This window comes from Capsicum annuum, chromosome 7 (assembly GCF_002878395.1).
Source record: "Capsicum annuum cultivar UCD-10X-F1 chromosome 7, UCD10Xv1.1, whole genome shotgun sequence".
Lineage (NCBI taxonomy): Eukaryota > Viridiplantae > Streptophyta > Magnoliopsida > Solanales > Solanaceae > Capsicum > Capsicum annuum.
The window spans coordinates 42,495,170-42,517,825 of record NC_061117.1 but is presented as its reverse complement, the minus strand read 5'-3'; the positions used below and the strand labels follow the sequence as shown (position 1 = coordinate 42,517,825).

The following is a 22,656-nucleotide window of genomic DNA, read 5'->3' as shown; positions in this document are numbered from 1 at the left end:
TGGCTTTAAAAAGGCGTATATTTTCTTCAAAATTCATTAGGCCTAAACCCTTGGCTCAAAAGGGTCACCCAATTAGGATGCACGTTTATTACAATATGCTTTTGTAATATAACTGTTTATGTGCTTATACATGTTATGAATGATTTGAATCAAAAGCGAATTAATCTAATCTCATTTTCCATAGAATATCTCCAGGCAAAAATATACCCCACTATACAAAAGTCCAACCAAACGTACTCCAAGTCTCCCAAGTTTCTCAAAAAAGTTCTTAGACATTCTTAAAACTTCTAAAATGATCGCTACCATTTTAGGAAAATTGACTTTAGAATCAGAAAATGCCATTATAGTTTTGAACTACGTAGGGCCTGATTTCTCCTCTGTGAGATACGTAGGCAGCCTTTCGGCTGGGCCTCTATCTTTGAAAACTCTTTTGTCCTCCGCTTTTTTGAAAGAAGAGATAAGATCGAAAAAAAAAAAAGTTGAGCCTTCCTGATGTATTCCACATATCCATATCATTAAGCAAAATCGTGTTCATTGAAATTTTCAAGTCCTCATTACTTCATGGATCAATTCGCATGAGATGAGAAACCACTCTATGTGTTTATTTCCTACCTTATTATCTTGCTTTGCTTATTACTAACGGAATCTAATACATCAGCATTTGAGTTGTTTTTACTCTTCAGGTAATAGAAACTAATCTGTGTTGGCACAAAATGACCCTACTTCGCTAGATCAAAGTGAATAAGAGATCCCTCTTCTTGACTATTGCTTTGTTACAGGAAAAGAAAAATGACTAGTAGTAAAACTGGACTCTACCAATTATTTTTCAAACCTATAAGCAATGGTCTCGAGGATGGAATAAGGAAAATATGAGGGAAGAATTTTCCAAGACAACAGGGATCATGGAAGATTAATTGAAGGAAACATTGTTGAATTGGACCTCTACTCCTCTCATGACTCATCGTCCGTTGCATAACAACAACTCAAAACCTACCATTGTCATGTCATGTCAAAAAGCAAGATAATGATAGCCCTAGAACAGTCAACAGAAGAGTCAAAGAGTTCTAGAATCAAAGAATCTTGATCTAGAGAAAACCGAGCGATGACTAAAGGAATTGGACATTTAATCCTTTGTTCTATCAAGACAAACGTAATGAAAGCGTCATGTCATCCGTAGAGTGTGTATTTTTAGTAGGATAGATAAGAGTATCTAGGGCCATTTAACCCTGAAGATGAGTTTATGTACGTACTACGTTTGACCTGAATTCCCAAGAAAGGGATATGTAGGTGACCTATGTCGGCTTCGGTCAACTCCCTTAGGATAATTTATCCCTTCTTTTTATGTATGAACTACGTGATGACCTGAATTCTCAAGAATGAGATACGTAGGCGGCCTATGTCGGCTTCGGTCAATCCATTAAAATTTTATAAATATTCCTAGCGTAGTCCTGAACTACGTTTGACCTGATTCCTGCTTCAACGGGATACGTAGGCACCCCAACGGCTCTGTCATATAGCCCAGGAAATGGAAACTGGGGCAGAATTATCTCAAAAATTCACAAGAGGAAGATCATCATCCAACAAAGAAAACGAAGACCAATAAAGACTTCAGATCCTCTCTAGCTGATATCATCTCAGACAACTTTAAACTGGGGCAGAAATTTCGAGGAAGGCCTCAAAATTTTCACCAAACACTGGAATATATTTCAAATTTTTCGGCACCAGAGGTCAAAGGCAAACTTTTGAAGTCACCAGCTGCGACAAAGTCTAGGTAGACTCAATCTCTGGCTATAACAGAACTGTTTGAAGAACTTTCCAAACAATAATGAAAAGTTTTGGAAATCCTCCGTAGGATATACTCAAAACCAAGAGGGAGACATTTGTTGAGCTAGTACATGACATGACTACCAGAGATTTTCTAAAGCTTTTACAGAAACTTTCGAAACTATTTTTTAAAATTAAGACTACTTTAAAAAATTCATACAAATCTTTTACCAGTGATTGCCTAGACATTTATTGGAGCAAGGAGCTGGGGTGGAGGTGCCAACATGACGGAGTACCGGTAAGATGGCAAGGAACAAACCGAGGAGCGAAGAGGGTCAACACGGAGTAGTTTCACTCAAACTAATCATTTTTCTGTGGATGCAGGGATCAATACACAAAAATGAGGGTCTCTTTCAAAAAATCCCCAAGCAAGTTGGGAGTCATACCATAGCATATAATGCTTAAGAACGGTATTTTTTGGTAGCCCCAAAAATAGATTTAATACCCATTTATCGAGGACCTTTTAAATTGTCTATCTCATTTCTTGAGATCATGAAGGACAAACAAAGGCATCTTATCTTCTTTATGAATATTGCATTTAGATTTTTTCTAAAAAAAATAGTGGCTAGCAAAAGCGACTTTGTGTCTACTAAATATTTACCTTGAGCACAGGTACATTCAAGGGAGTTGACACGATAAATATAATAATCAAAGGATCACTCAATAGAAGGAAGAGCAGAGAGTCACCCTTAAAATTTGCCTTGAAGCGAAGCAACAGTATTTGAGTAATCCCCAAACAAGGGTTTTTCCCCATTTACTTGCATCCGGTGGATTTGCTATTTCTTCAAAAAGAGAAGATTGATGGCAGAATAAGCCATTCAAATTATGATGCTCAGTATTTGTCATTAAACTATCATAAAGCTTGACTTTTATCGCCAGTGAGAGCGACGTTGTGTCTACTAATTGTGTACCTTGAGTACAGGTACATGTAGAAAGCAAGACGCAGACAAATGAACTCAGGTGAAACTGTTTTCAAATCACCGAAAAAACCATTGCATATCACTGCCAAGAAGGATATTCATATCATCTCCGAGAAGGCCATTTCATATCATTAACGAGAGGGCCATTTCATATCATTATCGAGAGGATCATTTCATGCCATTGCCAAGAGGGTCATTTCATATCATTGCCAAGAGGGTCATTTCATGCCATTGTTGAGAGGGTCATTTTATGCCATTACCGAGAGGGTCATTTCATGTCATTACCAAGAGGGTCATTTCATAACATTGCCAAGAGGGTCATTCATGCCATTGTCGAGAGGGCCATTCATATCATTGCAAAGAGGGTCATTCATGTCATTACCGAGAAGGGCCATTTAATATCTGTTGACACTCGAGACATAAACACTGGCGTCGAGAATATCATCAGTATTTTAATATCTATTGATATGCCAGATAACATACGTTGGCGTCGAGGATATCATTAATATTTAATATCTGTTGATATGCGAAATAGCATACGCTGGCGTTGAGGATATCATCGGCATCTAATATCTGTTGACAGGTGAGATAGCATATGTTAGCATCGAGGATATCATCAGCATCTAATATCTGTTGACACATGAGATAGCATACGTTGGCATCGAAGATATCATCAGCATTCAATATCTGTTGACACGTGAGATAGCATACGCTGGCGTCAAGGATATCATCATCATCTAATATCTGTTGACACGTGAGATAGCATATGCTGGCATCAAGGATATCATCAGTATTCAATATCTATTGACACGTGAGATAGCATACACTGGCATCGAGGATATCATCAGTATTCAATATCTGTTGACACGCTAGATAGCATACGCTGGCGTCAAGGATATCATTAGCATCTAATATCTGTTGACACGCGTGATAGCATACACTAGTGTCGAGGATATCTTATCATTTTATGAATCGGTATCTAAATGCATCAAGAGCACACGATTTGAAGGAACGCTTTTAAGTCGCTATCCAAAGACGGGTGATATATGAGATTTCCTAGAAATTGATAATTTGAGGGTCATTTATAAGTCATATTATTTGAAATAGGATAGTGTGCAAGATTATTTATGAATTAACAGCTCATAGGTCATCCGTAAGATGCAACGACATCCTAACCGGATAGTGTGCAAGGTCACCCAAAAATTGATAGTTTGAAAGTTATCCATAAGTCGAAACTAAATCCTTACCGCAAAATATATAAGATTATCAAATTGACAATGTCTAAGGTTTCCCTATAAGCCGCGTCATATCCAAGATCGACTATGTGTAGGACTACCCAAAGACTAGCAATTTGAGACATATCTGTAAGTCATATTGTATCCAAGGTCGGATGATGTGCAAGAATACCGGAGAGCTAACGATTGGAGGAATATCTATAAGTCATCTCTTATCCAAGGTCAGATAATATGCAGGATTACCTAAAATCTAGCAATTCAAAGGATATTTGTAAGTCGCCTCGTATCCAACATCAAATAATGTGCAAGATTATCCAAAAATTGACAACTCAAGAAAATCTATAAGTCGTAACGGTACAAAAGATGCGCAAGACTTACCTGAGATCATATTCAAAGAATTATCATGCCACATACAACTAGCATTATAGGTGACTCAAAAGGGTTGCTACATTAACACAAGATTACACGGTTGCAAGGATCGTTCTGCATAAAGTGTCGTCGGTGTCCAAGAGAGACACCCCACTTTGAAAACATATTCAACCAACAAATGAGTTAATTATGCAACAACCAAAAAGGTTGTTGTTTCCATTGTTTCAAGTTATTTCCTTCCAAACAGGTATAGAAAAGGAATGACTTCGTTTTTCAAGTGACAACTCATGTAGAGATATGGTAAAAAATATATACCTCTTTTGTGAATCATATTTAGCACTAACACTTTCTGTTTGAAGCATTGTTGAGAGAATCCGAGAGGGTGAAAATCTTAAATCAAAACCACAGGTATGGACGACTTTAGAAAGGATGCAGCACAGCGTGGAACTCTTTCTTAGCAGCAAAACGGGACATAGTCTAAAGAGGGACGTCAAACACTTTAGGCGCGAGCTAAAGGATGATCGCCACCACCATCCAACCACACCTCTGTTAGAAGAAATGTGGGTATTTCAGGATATTCTGGTTTCAGCTTCACCTGCGGTATATTTCTAAACTCATACTGAGGGTAAATTTCTCTTTCTCTCAAATTCGAGTGATAGTGCACCCAGAGTTTTGGAAATTATGTCCAGGTAAGTTCTTGCCTATATGGATGTGAAGGATCCCACATTCATGGTTAAGAGGTTACAAGCCTTTTCTCCACAACTCAATCAACTCGTCACTATCCCGAGCCAAAGATCATCCAAAATAAAAGACCGTCTTTTCTACTATTTGAGTCAAACTACAAGTAGTCTGATTCCCTAAGCCTCGGGGATATGGAGGTTGGGATCTATATAGAAAACTCGACTGCATTCCAACCTCCTCCCAATTCCCTCTATTTCCTAGCTTTTCAATTTCATCAAAAACTCAAAAAAAAATAAGATAGCCAGTATATTTTTTGAACATCGTGCTTTAAATCAAGCTTTATGAACTACAAGTGGCCTGAATTCTCATGTAACCTGAGATATGTAGGAAACCTGATACCGAGGTCTGGCTATAACCCTATGAAACTCGTGCGAAAATCAACCTCTTTCAAATTTAAATTAGTGATCGGACAAAAAATTAGGAACGTCAACCTCCCTTTGCCCAGGATTACTTGCATCCACCCTACCCAAAGGGAGGGGGCAGTTATTGACACCTAATTTTTTTCCTCCACGACTAAAAATTAATCCTGAGTTTCTCCGATTTTTAATAAAATCAAATATTTATTTCATCCGAATAAAACATTTCAAAATATTTTGGACGTAATTTTGTCATTTTAAGTAGCGATTATATATTATCGTGTTCAATTATACGAGATTATATAATTCGATTACTTAAATATTGATGCTATGGAATATCAGATTTTAATCAAAGCTTATCTTGAAAATAAATTCAAATGATTAAAGGTTTAATTTAAATATAATTTACTCTCAAAAATAATTTATTTGGATAAATATGTGTTTGATTTTATCGAATCAAGAAGCTCGGGGTTAAATGAGATATTAATTCATTTCGAATTTTGATTTAATTTAGTCAATCTATTAGATTTGCGATGTAATTGGCCAATTGATTTTCAATTTGGCCAAAACTTAAATGAATTGGCCAAATCCTCAAATTACCTAATCTACCTAATTAAAACCCAACCAGTCGGCCCAAATACTTCAACCCGACCCGGCCCAGTACCAATTACCCCTTCTGTTTTAACAACATCAGCAAAGCAACAACCATTTTCAACAGAAACGTAAACATAATGCATACAACAGCAATCCGATTTCCACAGTCCTAAATCGACCCGAATTCGACCCGACCAACCCCTACCTGACCCGATTCCAATCAGCACCCCCCGTACAAACAACCCCAACAACAGTAACAACAACTCAACATTTATGCGATGTTACAGCTCATCCCCTATCCTCAATTTCAAAATTCAAATTCCCTTTTCAAAATATCAAAATTACCCCTCGATTTTTCTTATCCCACATAGGTGGGAGTTTCAAAAGAATTCCTCAATTCCCATCTATAAAAGCCCTATTATATAGAAAAGGGAACCAAGTCTTGAAGGGGTGAAAACCCATTTTGAGCAGAATCAGTGAAAATTTTATTTTTTTTAGTAAAATTTTTTTGAAATCGTTGCCTGGTTGGAATTATCAAAAGACCGATTCCAGTGGTGGCGGCATTCTGACGAAGCTCAATATTCCGTTTTGTTGCCCTGAAAGAGGTAAACATACTTTTTCCCTTTTAATTTTATCGTCACTTTCCCCTTCATCTCGTTCTTAGTATTAGTAGCTTCGTAGTTTAATAATAATGTTGCTGGAATTTTTTGCTGTAGAGGTTATAAAAGCCATAGGTTTCTTTCTGTGAAGTGTTGTTTATGCCAAGTAGATGTTCTTGTTCTAGTTCGTATGGCTCTGTTCGTCTGGTTTTCCTCATTTTAGTCTTATTTTGACGTAACTTGTTAGTTCCAATTCTTTGACTATGGAAAGCAGTTTTGCTAATTTTACATATTCTCAATGTCACCATGTGTTCTTAAAAAGGAGAAAAAGGAAAAGAAGAGGAAAATCTTGATATGCTTTTGAGATTCAACAGTGCTTAAGGGTAGGTATTAGGTGGCCCATCTGCATTTTATTGCGGGAGGTTGCTAAAAGAATAAAATTTGAATGTTTGTTGTCTTTCTGTGTGTTATTATTGATGTATGAACGTCTCATTTAGTTCTAAAATCATTTTTCTTTCCATTAAGATAATGTTTTTTGTCTCATGGTTATATTCCGTTAAGTCTATTCAAGATGGGTTTAAATGATTCACGAGAAGAGATAAGCATTTGATTGGCTAAAAATTCTTTCTTTTTTAGCTTGTTCTTATTTGCATATCTAGAAACAATTTGTAGCATCTTGTCTCATGCTTAAATCTTTTCGAAAAAAAGGGTTGAACTTTGGCGGATTAGAGCGTAACTTGGTATATGCTAAATACCCAATTTATGATTTGTGTTTATTTTTTAAGTTCATTTGTTTGCTGACATAGCTGGAATAAAGACATTAATCAAGCTCCACTTATTTATTTATTTTTCTTTTTCTTTTTGATCCCGCCTCTCAAACTGCAATTTTCGTAGATAAATAGAATAGCCTGCGAAGGATTTAACCATGCCAGATCCCTTTGATTAACTTGTGATAATTAACATCAAGGCTTAAATTTTTATTCTAGATGAACATGATTTCAAGAGGGATTGTTTCTTTGTGTTTGAAAGTAAAGCAATAATACGATTTGTCTCTCAAACTTGGCTTGCTCATGTATTTCTTTGGTTAGTCTGGAATAGCCCTTTCTTTTTTTTTTCAGGAAAATTTTACAATTATGTTGGTACAGAAGAGCGATTGAAATTGTATAAAGTTTAGCCCAGCAACTTTCATAATGCTATCTTTAATTCATGTGACTTTTGACTTATTTACCTTTCCAAAGAGTATTTGTAAGTTTAGTGATCTGTGTTGCCCTCTTTCTTTTTTTTCTTTTTCTATGTGGTGATATGATTGTTAATCCTTGCAAATTATATGCTAGCCTAATGGGATTTTGCCCATGTCGAATTTCTTATCGAGTCGAATCATTCGCATCCTTACCTCTACCTTATTTCAGATATGTGTTAATTTCTTTACTTCTCTTTTGCATTTCGGATATATGTTTTAATTCTCTTTCTTTCTACTTTTGCATGTGAATCCGTGTTGGAGTCCGAATGGACTCATTCCCTTTTGCCCTTTATAATGAGCCATTGAGGCCCGTTCTTCTCAAGTTAGTTTGGATCCATAAAGTCAGTCATGAGGCATACCGAGGCAAGAAGACGAAAGGAGAAAATGGGTCAAAACCCATTATTAAAGTAGCTAAGAGACATAAAAAGTCTCATTTATTTATTATTGTTTTGTTTATTTTTACTTATTTAGTTACTTATTTATTTATTCATTCGGGCCTCGAAGCCAAAGTTGTAAACTTAATACAGGTGAAGGAAAACTCAAGCCAAAGGTTCGAGCAAATAGTTTGGGACAGGTTGTGGGCCGAAAGCCCAATATTTAGATTAGGGTATGATTTACCGATTTGGGCCCAAGGGCCGAAATCCTTTTACTTTCTCCCCTTCCCCCTCTTCTTTATGCTTGTTTGATTTATATTTTTGCGAACCTAGTTAAATTCTTAGTTAAGTCGCTAAAAAACTGGTTTTGCATAAACATCAAAATATTTCTAAAATTAATTTTCAACAAATTAATCTTTTTTTAGAAGTTAATCAAAAGATATTTTCAAACGGTTCGGATAATCACAAGTTAGCGGACGTTTTAGGTGTCTAACACCTTCCTAAAACGTTAATAGGAACTGCTTACTCAAAATCTTTGAAATTAAGTGATTTTTCTGTTTTGGATCGTTTAAAGTATCTTATAAAAATTTCTTAATTCCTTTTCAAAATTAAGTGGCGACTCGGAAAAAGTTAAAATCTCTCCGCAAAACACTTATTTGTATTTATTTGTACGAGTTGTATTTATTAATACAAATAAATACAATTTAATTTCTTATACAAATACAATATATACAAATACATGTTGTATTTGTATTTGTAAAATCATTTGTTTCATTTGTTTGTAATTGTATTTTTATCAAGTGATATTTGTTTATTTACAAATATGAATGATAATTTTGATATACAAATACAAAACGGTACATTTGTATCAAATGATACATTACATATTTATATATTTTAGAATCAAGAAAATACAATTAATGCATTTATTTTTTTGTATATAAATACAAATGATAAATTATACATAGTCACGGCTAAATATAATATGCAATAAAAATATTTCTTTAAAAATAAAAAAGTATCGACGAAAATAGAATTCAAATACAAGTATAATCCAAATATAATTTAAATATACAAACGCAATAAAACCATAATCTAAATATAATTCAATATAATATGTAGTCAATTATAAATTACAAATATAAAACAGTTCTTTAAAATACAAGTGCGAATTATATAAAATACAAATGATGGTGCAAACTAACAAATACAAATACAAGTGCGAACTATAAAATACAAATGTGAACTATATAATATAAAAGAAGTGCGAACTTTAAAATACAAATACAAATACAAATATAAATACAAATACAGTTGTATCAATGAATATAAAAACATAAATAACGGTGTGACTACAAATACAATAAACAATTATGATATTTACGTTATCATGCATGACTTGTGCTCGACTAGTCATATTTTTCAAAAATATAAAATAGAATAAAAAATAATAAAAATAAGTAACAAAAAAAAACAAGAAAAGAAAAGAAGAAAGAGAAATAGAAGTTAGAGATTAAAGAGAGAGAAAAAGAAAAAAACAAAAAGAATAAAAATGAGAAAAAATAGAAAAAAGAAGAAGAAAAAATGGGGAAAACACGAAAAAGAAAAAATATAAAAAAATAATGACAGTATTTTTTATGAGAATAAATATGTAGTGTATTTATGTTTTTTATGAGCACAGACCACTGAGTAAAAGTGAATCCAGCGGCTGCAAATCGAATACAACCACTATAGATAGTAATTATATAAAATATGACTACGGAAGGAGATTTTATAGCAAAGTGTTGTTATTTCTGAAAGATCCCCTTTTTTTTATTTAGGCATGATACATAAATATGATCCTAAATTTGACACCAATTTATAACTTTGACCTTAAATTTTAATAGTGCACAAATATGACCTTTAACTATTCAAAACTGCACAAATATGACCTCTGGTCCTATGTGGCAAAACACGTATTGTACACGCAAAATTGGGCACGTCAGGCTAAAAATTTAAGCGTTCCAACAGTAAAAAAAGGGTAAAATAACTATTATGCCCTTACCAATTCTTTTTTATATATGTAAATGACTTTTCACTATTATTTCTTTATTATTTTCATCTCAAAGATGAAACTACACTAATAATAAATAAATAAATTATAATTTTAATAAAATATTATTAAATAAAGTTATTAAATTAATGTTATTAAAATATTATTAAATTAACGTTATTAAAATGTTATTAAATTAACGTTATTAAAACGTTATTAAGGGCAATAGTAGTAGTAGTATATTAAATTACCGTTATTAATAAAAGGTTGTTAAGCACAGTAATAGTCTATTAATTTAACGTTATTAAAACGTTATTATATTAACGTTATTAAAATGTTATTCAGATGAAGAATTTATTAAAATATTGTTATTATTATTATTATATTAATAATAATAATAATAATAGTAATAATAATAATAATAATAATAATAATAATAAGCAAAACGACGTCGTTTTAACTAATAGAAGCAAAACGATGTCGTTTTAAGTTTCAGATCAAAAGTCCACCCAGTCAACCTTTTAATGGCGTGGCACCATATGATTGGATTATATATCCATGTAGACGCAAGTGAAACTCACGCATGGAGGTTGCAAAATCGGAGGCCATATTTGTTCAGGTTTTGAATAGTTAAAGGTCCTATTTGTGCACTATCAAAGTTTAAGGTCAAAGTTATAATTTGGTGTCAAGTTTAGAATCATGTTTATATATGATGCCTTTTATTTACATATCAAACATAAGAAAATAAATACGAAACTCATTTATTTCTACAACATAGTTTGTAAAAAAAAAAAACAAACATCTCCGTATCAAACATATGCCGAGTGAAAATGTCCTTCCAAGATTCATACAGAAGGATGCCATAATAGTGTCCGATCTCTATATTCTTCGCGTTCTTAATTCCAAATGGGGAATTAAGAAATCACAATTGGGAACTCCGTGACAGACACACAAAGTTATATCTCTGCTTTGTTAGAGATGACCTTAAAATTGTTCTTTCTTTCCTTTTTATTTTATATAGGAGTAGAGAAAGTGACAAAAATGTTTCTTTATATTTGAATTTAAGTTTAAAAAAGTTCCTTAAATATATTTTGGATAATTTTGATGGGGTAAAATAGTCAAAATGCACAAAAAATTAAAAATCAACAATGAAGATCGTTACATTAAGATACCGTGTGTTGCATAATACTAGGGTATGAGATATCAAACTTCTTTTCGGTATTAAATTATTGATTGATGATTACAAACTTTAAACCTATGAGATATCAGTTGTACCTAGCATCCCCATCAGTAATGTCACTTTACATTACCTTCAGTATTGTCATTTGTTTATAAGAGTGAGCAATGTTGTCTTACAACGGTACCTGGTGCAATTTTCTCATTACACCTAAAGCAGAATCCTTCGGCTAAGTGATTCTGCTTCTCTATATCCCAAGCACGACTCGGTGAATGACGAGGAGACATTTGTGCAAAATTTGGATTTGTTCATGACATGAAAACCAAGTAAAAGATGCTAAATAAAGAAAACAATGCATGGATCTAACTCATCAATAGGTATCCAGATATATCAAATCCAAAAAGGAGCATGTTCTCAAAATCCAAAATCAAACAAGTAATCAGACCAAAATAATTTTGTGAGATGCCCTCCTGCGGCGCATCTGATTTTGGTTAGATCTCCGTGGAGAAGGGAATTGAATAAATTCAAACTCTTGCTTCCTCGAACGTTTCTCCCTGACCATCGTCCTTCTCTTATTCATTGTTCTTCTTTTTCACCGTATGCTAAAGAGGCTAGGATGGTTAAGAGAAAGATTTTACAACCCTATCACTTTTCTCGTGTTCGGATACAGATAGTGATCTAGTTAACTATGTGGGCGTGTGGCCATGAACAATTTTTACTCTTTTCTGGAGTTGAATTGGGAAAATCATGTTTGGCCATATAAATTTGAAAAATTTCAAAATACAATCACTCACAAAATTCAAAAACAACTTCAATTTGTCTTCGTCTTCATGGACAAACAAAAATCCAAATTCCAAATATCATTTTTCATTTTAAAAACAAAAACTGCATTTTTCAAATACTATTTTCACGGTCAAACGGGCCCTAAGTGTCAAAGTAAACTGTTCCTTTTGGAAATAGATGTTCTAGTTTGGTAATAACTAGGCTCATTTACGGCTAAACAATGCAAAGTTACATCATTAAAATTTCACAACTTGCACTCTCTTTGGTCTAATAATATTTACCTATTTTTCTTTTTTGATCCATCTAAAAATAGCTTTCCTTGAATGGAAACTTCTCCATCCAACCATTCAAGTCAATAAGTAAACTTGTGTTTTAATAGTAATGTTTTACTAAATTTTCTACTTTTTCATTATTACAACTATTAATCTAAAAACTTGCCAAACAACAACAACAACAACAACAACAACAAACCCAGTGTATTCCCACCTGGTGGGGTCTGGGGGGGTAGGATGTACGCAGTCCATACCTCTACCTCTGAAGAAGTAGAAAGGCTGTTTCCGATAGACCCCCGGCTCAAGACACGCGGTACCACACAAACACATAGTAAAGCACAGCACAAGGTTACAAGATTACATAACATAAATACGGCACCCATAAGTAATCTAAAACAAAGGAAAACACACAGATCCATAATAAAACATGGGACACGGGCTCCTAACATGCATAAACCCCACCAAGTAGTTCCCTACACTAGCGACTCAGGCTGGCCCTAGTCCTCTGCCCTGATTCGCGTCCTCCAGACCTTCCTATTTAGGGTCATGTCCTCGGTGAGCTGTAACTGCTCCATGTCTCGCCTAATCACCTCACCCCAGTACTTCTTCGGCCTACCCCTACCCCGCTTAAACCCATCCAACGCTAGCCTCTCACACCTACGGACCGGGGCATCCATGCCCCTCCTCTTCACGTGTCCGAACCATCTCAATCGGGCTTCCCGCATCTTGCACTCCACTGGTGTCACACCAACCTTCTCCCGGATGTTCTCATTCCGAACTCTATCCCCTCTAGTCAGCCCACACATCCAGCGCAACATCCGCATTTCTGCCACCCTCATCTTTTGGATGTGGGAGTTCTTCACTGGCCAACACTCCGCTCCATACAACATGGCCGGACGGACTACCGCCCTGTAGAATTTGCCTTTAAGCTTAGGCGGCACCTTCTTATCACACAGCACCCCCGACGCGAGCTTCCACTTCATCCATCCCGCCCCAATACGGTGCGAGACATCCTCATCAATCTCACCGTTACTCTGGATCACGGACCCGAGATACTTGAAACTCTCCCTCTTACCTACCTCCTGTGATTCCAGCTTCACTACTACCTCGTTCTCCCTCCTCATGTCATTAAACTTGCATTCCACATACTCTGTCTTGCTTCTGCTCACCCTGAACCCTTTATACTCAAGGGTTTGCCTCCACACCTCTAATTTGTCGCTCACACCCTATCGGGTCTCAGCTATCAGAACTACATCGTCTGCAAAAAGCATACACCACGGCACCTCCCCTTGAATACGCCGCGTCAACACATCCATTACCACTGCAAACAAAAAGGGACTAAGAGTAGATCCCTGATGCAACCCTGTCCGGACCGTGAAATGTTCTGAGTCTCCTCCCGCCGTCCTCACCTTAGTTTTCGCTCCATCATACATATCCTTGATTGCTCTGATATATGCCAGCGGTACTCCCCTCACCTCCAAGCATCTCCAAAGCACCTCCCTAGGGACTTTGTCGTAGGCCTTCTCCAGGTCGATAAACACCATGTGCAGGTCCTTCTTCCTCTCCCTATACTGTTCCACCAACCTCCGTACCAGGTGAATTGCCTCCGTCGTCGAGCGGCCAGGCATAAATCCAAACTGGTTTTCTGAAATAGACACTATCCGTCTCAGCCTCACCTCGACCACTCTCTCCCAGATTTTCATAGAGTGACTCAATAACTTAATACCCCTATAGTTGTTGCAACTCTGGATGTCCCCCTTATTCTTATAGAGAGGTATCATGGTGCTCCACCTCCAAGCCTCGGGCATCTTTGCCGTCTTGAAGATTTCATTAAACAATCCCGTCAACCACCTCAGACCAGCCTCTCCAACGAACTTCCAAAACTCGGCCGGTATCTCATCCGGCCCCGGAGCCCTACCCCTTCGCATTCTGCGAACAGCCTGTCTAACCTCTTCTACCTTAAAACGTCTACAATAGCTAAAATCCCGACACTCCTCTGAGTGCTCCAGTTCCCCTAACACAATAGCTCTATCCCCTTCGTCATTCAAGAGCCTATGAAAGTACGACTGCCATCTATTCTTAATGTGGCCGTCTTCCACCAACACTCTACCGTCCTCCCCCTTAATGCACCTCACCTGATCGAGGTCACGACCCTTCCTCTCCCTAGCCTTAGCGAGTCTAAATAACTTTTTCTCCCCTCCCTTCCCCTGTAACCCTGCATACAGGCTCTCAAAGGCGGCCGTCTTAGCTGCCGTGACTGCTGACTTAGCCTCCTTCCTCGCTAGCTTGTACTCTTTCCTGTTTACCCGTTTCTCCTCTTCGTCCTTACTCTCCACCAACTTGGCATACGCCCCTTTCTTGGTCCCCACTTTCTTCTCCACCTCTTCATTCCACCACCAATCCCCCTGATGGTGCCCGGCCCGGCCCCTAGAAACCCCCAACACCTCACTCGCATTCTCCCTGATGCACCTAGCCGCCCTATCCCACATACTATCCACGTCTCCCCTACACTCCCACACCCCCATTCCTGCCAACTTCTCCCCTATCTCCCACGCCTTCACTGGCGTCAAGCCGCCCCACTTAATTCTAGGTCTACACTCCCTACTTCTCCTCTTTCTATTCTTCTTTATACCCAAATCCATAACCAAGAGCCTATGTTGGGTCGAAAGGTTCTCACTCGGGATGACCTTACAATCCTTACACCACGCCCTATCCCTTTTCCTAAGCAACACAAAGTCAATCTGGGTCCTGGCTACCGCGCTCCGAAAGGTGATCAGGTGCTCGTCCTTCTTCGGGAAGCCCGAGTTCACCACCACCAGCCCAAAGGACCTCGCAAACTCCAGTAGGGTAGCCCCCTCCTCATTTCTCTCCCCAAAACCAAAACCACCATGCACATCACCAAAGCCTCCCGATAGCGCCCCGATGTGCCCGTTGAAATCTCCTGCTACAACAATCTTCTCCGAGCTTGGCACGCCTCTCACCACCTCCTCCAAGGCCTCCCAAAACCGCATCTTCTCCTCCCTCTCCGATCCCACTTGCGGTGCATAGGCACTACACACGTTCAGGGTAAACCCCCGAATGACCAACTTAATAGTCATCAACCTATCATTGATCCTCTTCACCTCTACTACCTGACCTCTAAGCTCTTCATCCACTAAGATGCCAACTCCATTCCGACGCCTCTCGCTCCCAGAGTACCACAGCTTGTAACCATCCACATCCCTAGCCTTAGACCCTACCCACTTGGTCTCCTGAACACACGCAATATTGATCCTTCTCTTCCTAAGGGTCTTCACAAGCTCTATGGACTTGCCCTGCAGGGTCCCTATATTCCAAGACCCAACCCTCAGCCTACCTTCACTACCCGCACGCCCTCCACTACTTCCCCCGCGGCCAAACCTTGGCCTCCCTCCCCCTCCCGCCCTTTCCTCATCCCCCGCCCCCACCACTGCCCCCCGCCCCAACCCCCTCGGACATGACCCTATCCACCCATTACTGCCCACAGCCACAACTAGGCGAAAGTATAAGAGAATATAAAGATAATATAAAGATATAAAGACATAAACGATGGTAATAGTAAAGCAGCAGCAATTAATACAAGGCTCACACCAATTCAAGGAAATATTCCAGCAACCAAACTATACTCAATTACTAGTATAATACGAAGAATGAAAGAATGCAGAATGAAGAATGAAATAAGCAAAGGTTAGAAGTCACCAGATTTCACTTGTAGACCAAGCCGGCAACCAAGCCCCGCGTCGACCTGCTGCCGGGGGATCGCTACTGAACCTTTTTACCAACTTAATGTAATGAACTATTCGAATGCTTTATCTAGATTGTGTTGGTCATAGTATCCTTTTTTTTGTAGGATTGTCAATTGTTCTTTTTTTATTTAGCTATCACCAAATCTCACATATCACTTTTTTCTTGGTAACAGACTCATAAGCTCTACTCGAGTCAAAGCCACTAATAACTAGCCTCTACCAAGATAAGTCCTCCACATTTAATAAGATCATTTGGGATTACTAGAATTAACTTCTCATCTGCTGAACTAGTAAGAGAAGCTTTAAGTAGGGAAACAACGTCTTGAATACCTTATGAAAAAGCTTTAAATCTGTTTATCTTTAAACAAATACATCCACATAATTATGTCCAAGTTATTCAATGATCATTTCGATAATGTGAAGTAGATGGATATATGACGAAATAATTGGTCCATGTCTAAAATTGATGGGGATAAGACCTTTTCATAATCAATGCTCACCCAACTTAGGAACAATGGACCAAAAAATCAACAAGAATTACCAAAAGACGAAACTTGGAGAGAAAAGTTCAAAGAAGCTAGACAAACTTCCAAATTAACATTTTTGTAGTAAAATTTGGTCATATTAAGATAAAGTTCATTCTCCTTGAGAAGATTCGATATGGTCATTAATCATGCTTACATATTTACAGAGCTTTTCAAGATTCAATATCAAGGTCAACTCTAATTGCTTACGACATTAAAAATATTATTCTTCCAATAAGTTCCTCGTTTGACTTGCTTGAAGAATATTGGGAACTCAACTCTAAGGTCAAATAAACATTGTTGCTACATTAAACCTTGATGCTAGGTGTTGTGCAGCTGGACACTGTGTCTCGCTCAGGCGAAACTTCAGTGCAGGCACTAATTGCCACTAAAGCGTGTACCTTATCATGCATAGGTCCTACGCTGAAAAGATCGCAATAAATAATGAAAAGGCTTATACATAACTAGCCTCTTAAACTAGTCAGAATATTCTGTTTAGACACTCGAACTAAGTCATGTTTCAATTAAACACCTTAACTCCTAATGTGTTCCAATTAGACGATTTCGGTTCAAATTTTGAAAGAAAAAAAATTGGTTTGTTCACATTCGTCGACAAGGTAGTTAAGTTAACCACATAAGATATGTCATTTTTTTTAAATTATATACATTAATGATAATTAAAGTTAATGTGTATGTTATTTGCTGATGATGTTGTACTGATTGACGAGACTCGAGGAGGAGTGAAATGATAAGTTGGAGGTTTGGAGACAGACCTTGCGTCTAAGGGATTTAGGTTGAGTAGGATCAAGACGGAATGTTTGGAATGTAAGTCTAGTGTGTAGCATGAGGTTGACGTGGTAGTGAAGCTGGATTCTCAGGTCATTCAGAAAAGGGAGAGTTTCAAGTATCTTGGGTCTATGATTCAAGGGAATGGTGAGATTGACAGGGATGTCACACACGATATTGATGCAGGGTGGTTGAAATGGAGGCTTGCTTCGGGGGTCTTGTGCGATAAGGTGCCTCCAAAGCTTAAAGGTAAGTTCTACAGAGTGGCAGTTCAACCAGCTATGTTATATGGAGCGAAGTGTTGGCCAGTTAAGAACTCCAACATCCAAAAGTTGAAGGTGGCAAAAATGAGGATATTGTGATGGATGTGTGGACTTACCAGCAGTGATAGGGTTAAAAATGAGATTATCCGGGAGAAGATGGGGATGGCTTTAGTAAAGGACGAGATGCGGGAAGTGAGGTTGCGATGGTTCGGGCATGTGATGAGGGGCGCGGATGCTCCAGTACGGAGGTATGAGAGGCTGACTATGAATGGTTGGTTTTAGACGGGGTACAAGTAGGTCAAAGAAACATTGGAAGGAGGTGATTAGGCATAATATGGAGTAGTTATACCTTACGGAGGACATGACCCTTGATAGGAAGGTGTAGAGGACTCGGATTAGGGTAGAGGGTCAGTGGGTAGGAGTTTCGCTGTTATAGTAAGGAAGAATGTTTTGTTTGTATCTATGCCTAGAGTTTCTTGTTCGTGGTGTTTCGGTGATGTCTATGATTTTGGATGAATAGTTAATAGTAGTACTTTGTGGGTGTCTTATTTACTTTATTATCTAGCAGTGTATTATCCCATCTGGTTGTGGGCTTTGATGTTATTTGTTTGGTATACTGTTATATGTCTTAAGCCGGGGGTCTATCGGAAACAACATCTCTACTTCATCTGAGGTAGTGGTATGGACTGTGTACATTTTACCCTTCCTAGACCCCACTTTGTGGGAATACACTGGGTATGTTGTAGTTGTTGTTTTAATTACATACGTCCACCTCAATAAGCCATAAAACCCCAGATATTTTCTAATGTCTCTAATTGAGGTTGATATTTATAATTCAAATAGATGACATATTTTATTTGGTTAACTTAACTGTCTAATATATGAATGAAAACATACACAAAAGTTTTTTCAAAATTTGAATCGAAGTGTGTTGAGATGGGAGGCTATCGGAAAAAGCCTCTCTACCTCAATCTGATGTAGTGGTACAGACTACGTACACTTCACCCTCCCCAGAGCCCATTTGTGGGAAAAAACTAGGCAAGTTGTTGTTGTTGTTGAATCGAAGTGTTTAATTGAAACACTTTATTAGGAGTTAATGTGTTCAATTGAAACAAGACTTAATTCGAGTGTCGAAACGATATATCCTAGTAAGTTTAAGGGGCTAACTATGCATAAAGCCAAATAAAAACGTAGTTGTCAATGAGATATATTAATTGCTAAGGAAATTTGGACGGAAATAGAAATAAAAACCTATCACTTTAGTATAGTCACTACACTTGTACTAAAAGCTTAAACTCCATGACTGCACCTGAATCACAAATTTAAAACGTTTTTTTAATCTGACTTTGCAATATGTCATAATTTTCACTTATTCTAGTTGTTATAATACTTTTGTAAGAACTGGTGTTTTTCCTAACAATTATGTTCTTTTAAATAATATAAGTAAATAAAGCATTATTTATCTAACATCTTAACTAACTCTTAGAGAAGATTGTCAAACAATTGAACATGGTATCGGATAAGATAGAGGTGATGATTTGAGTCTCCCTACCACGCATTATCAAAAAGCATGTGCATGGATCATGAAAAGGAATCATGCTCGCACATGAGGGGTGTTGAAAACATAATTAGTAAATAAAATTTGTTCTTTCTAACAACTTAAGCTTTTTCATGAGATAGTTACACTTCGCCAATAGATACATAAGATTCTCACAAAGTAGTCTGTTTTCGCTCAAAATGACCTTTAACTATGCAGGGGGGGCGCTCATATTTGCGCCCCATACAAACTCGAACTAGTATTATTACTTCCTTCCAAAGCCACCCAGCATAGAGAATAAGACACACTCTTTTAAAGAACATGAGAAAAAGTAAAGAAAAGTTACAACATTTTTCTCCTACTGTCTCCCTTCCCCTCCCCATGGTGAATTTGTAGCCTAAATTATGGGGCACGTGAACTTGTGATCTCTTCATAAAACTAAGTATTTTATGTATATATTTTCTAAAATTGGTATAGTATTATTTGCTGACACTTATACTATAAGAAGGTTAAATGATGCACTTCGTTGAAGGTTGAGTTCAATATAATATGGGACCTAGATAAACCCAAAAATAGAGATGGATATGACTAATATCATAGTAAAGAATGAACCTAAATCAATCCCAATAGCTAACTCATGAGGTAAGGATTATCCGAGACTAGTACATTCCCTTTAAATTCCACATCGAACTCTTAACACATACCAAAAGTTTAGAAATATCTCAAAAACAAATTACCCATGTCTGTAAACATTAATCCCTTAGTCCATCTTTACTTGATGATGTTTGACTAGGTACACCCCTTAAGAAACAACTAAAAGGGGAAAATTTACTATATCGCCCTATTAATTATTATAAGTCATCTATAATGCTAGATATAAATAATATTTAATAACAAGGGTAAAATAGACACAAAATGACAAACTATCTCTTGGTTTTCCAAACTGAACAAGTAAAGTTGGATAACTATTTTTAATATATATATATACACACACGACATGTAAAGATGGACAGACGAAGTACTCCCTCCATTTCATATTACTTAGTACTCATACTAAAAATAGTTGTTTCAATTTACTTGTTCAATTTATGAAATAAGAGAATTTTATATTATTTTTTTTATAATCGTCGAATACCTAAATTCATGAAGTACCTGTCATCTCCCACCAACAACATATCAGGTAAGGTAACTATGTCCATCAAGGCTACGAGATAAGATAGGAAGAACCACCTAGTATTTTTTGTCTCTGCTAGGATTTGATTCTGAAATGTCAGGCCAACCCACTTCATTACCTACTAGCCACACCTTGGATGGAAATTTTATTATATTTTACTTTTTCCCTTTCTACCCTTATTATTAATTAACCACATAACATAGTACTAGTCAAGTTTAGAATTCCAAAGCATTATAATAAGGTTAATTTAATAAAATATACCTCTAACTAAAGTTTTTTTAAGTGGTGTGCCAAGTCAAGGGCAAAGTAAAATGAAAAACGGGTAGTAGTATTTTAGATAAAATTAGAATTAAACCCTTCTACATAGAAAAGCTAGCTTTAAGTAATACACTCAAATGAGTGCTTCACATATATGAAAGTGATTATGAAAAAGAGAGTAAAATTGAGGTTACCTTTGGCGCAAGGAAATGTAGGATTCTCCGAAAACTGAATCAGCATTATCGTCTTTGTATATAGATACAGTGATACGTGGGTAGATAGAGAGAGACAAATGGTGTACCATGCGTGTTTATTGTGAAGAAAACCCCGATTTTTGAGAAGTTTGTCTGAGGTATGAAGGTAGGAGACAATGCAACAAGTTTTGGGTTTTTGCAAATTTTGAAGACTGATATAGGTGATGGCTACGGTGTCGTTTCATCTGTCCACACGACGTTTTTGGTCCTGTGGAACGATGTATTTTGGTCCTCACAGGACATTTTTGGTATTCTAATTTTTATGGTCAAATAAAATTATTACACATAGTAAATGATAGTGATTTTTTTATATGTATATTTTTGTTTTTGCTCTTATTCTTCTTATTAAGATTATTGCACTTGATTTCTTTTTGCCACTTATTAGATTATTTTTTAATTAAAATTTCCTTTATTTTAAATCAACAACTAGCATTCGTTTCCGCATGATGTGCAGATTATTTCAAACTTAAAAGATCAAAAATAAATAACACAAATATGTGTATACAAAATATATATTTTATATTATACGTATTTATTTTCAAATTTTTTCATAAATCATTGTTAATAAAAACTATTTTGTATGGAATATATATAGTATTTAATATTTATTACTTCAATACTGTTAATTTCTTCAAATACAACATAATTTTTTTAAATCTTACAGATAGAAAACTGAATATGAAATACAGCTCAAATCTTAATTACTATTGTCAGTGTATTGTAAATTGAAAAAAAATATTTTCAAAAAATATAATTAGTTGTCTTGTTTTCGAAGAAAATGCGACAAAAAATAATATTTTATCAAATAAATATAAAGTTGGAGTAGTGTATAATTTTCTCTGAAATGTTTAGAACATATATAATATCTTCTTCATCATCCTTGAAACTTCACTTCTCGTATTTTAAAATTAATTTTGGACTTTAATGTTGTATTTCCTTTATCCAAATTTATATGATATATTTTTCTTTTATAGTCATCCCCCTAAAATATTATACATTTTAGTATACGCATTCGAGCATTGTGTGAATATTTTAAAGAAAAAAATAGAAAAATATAATACAAATAAATATATATCAATTATGAGTGACATATTGCTCATTTCTTATGATATGTATAACTGTTACTGATTCATTATTAATTATTTCTTTCAAGCAAATATATTTTTATACTTTCAAGGCTAATATACAATAAGAGGGTGCGACACAAACTTAATTATTGTGGACGTACTTAAATAGTGAAGATAGTTATGAAAAATGATATTGCTTATTAACTTTTTTCTTGTTATCCAAATTGCTTTTAGTGCTCTCCCTAATGATTAAAAGAGAAATTTCAATCATTCCGTATAATAATATAAATATGTACATATAAAAGTCCATCACCAATAAATAATTTGTATTCTATGCTCGAATTCTTTCATTATTTGAATTTATGATAAATATTTTGCATTATAACTTATTTATTTAATTTTTAAAATCAATTCAAAGCATAAATATCTAAATAACTAGTATGTTTGGTCTCTCTTCTTATATGTTTCCACTGTTATTGTATTTTTATAGTTCTAAATTTTAGTGTTATTGAT

General features: G+C 36.0%; 1 protein-coding gene across 5 annotated transcripts in view; it reads right to left on the bottom strand.

Annotated features, from left to right (window-relative positions):
* The window catches only part of LOC107877811 (protein NRT1/ PTR FAMILY 8.1), a 33,076-nt gene extending 11,862 nt beyond the window's left edge, over positions 1-21,214 (bottom strand). For all 5 annotated transcript variants that reach the window (XM_016724553.2, XM_047393488.1, XM_047393489.1 and 2 more), the window contains exon 1: positions 21,017-21,214. The gene's annotated coding sequence lies outside the window, so the exon portion shown is untranslated. The remainder of the gene's footprint in view (positions 1-21,016) is intronic.
* Positions 21,215-22,656: the final 1,442 nt, after the last annotated feature.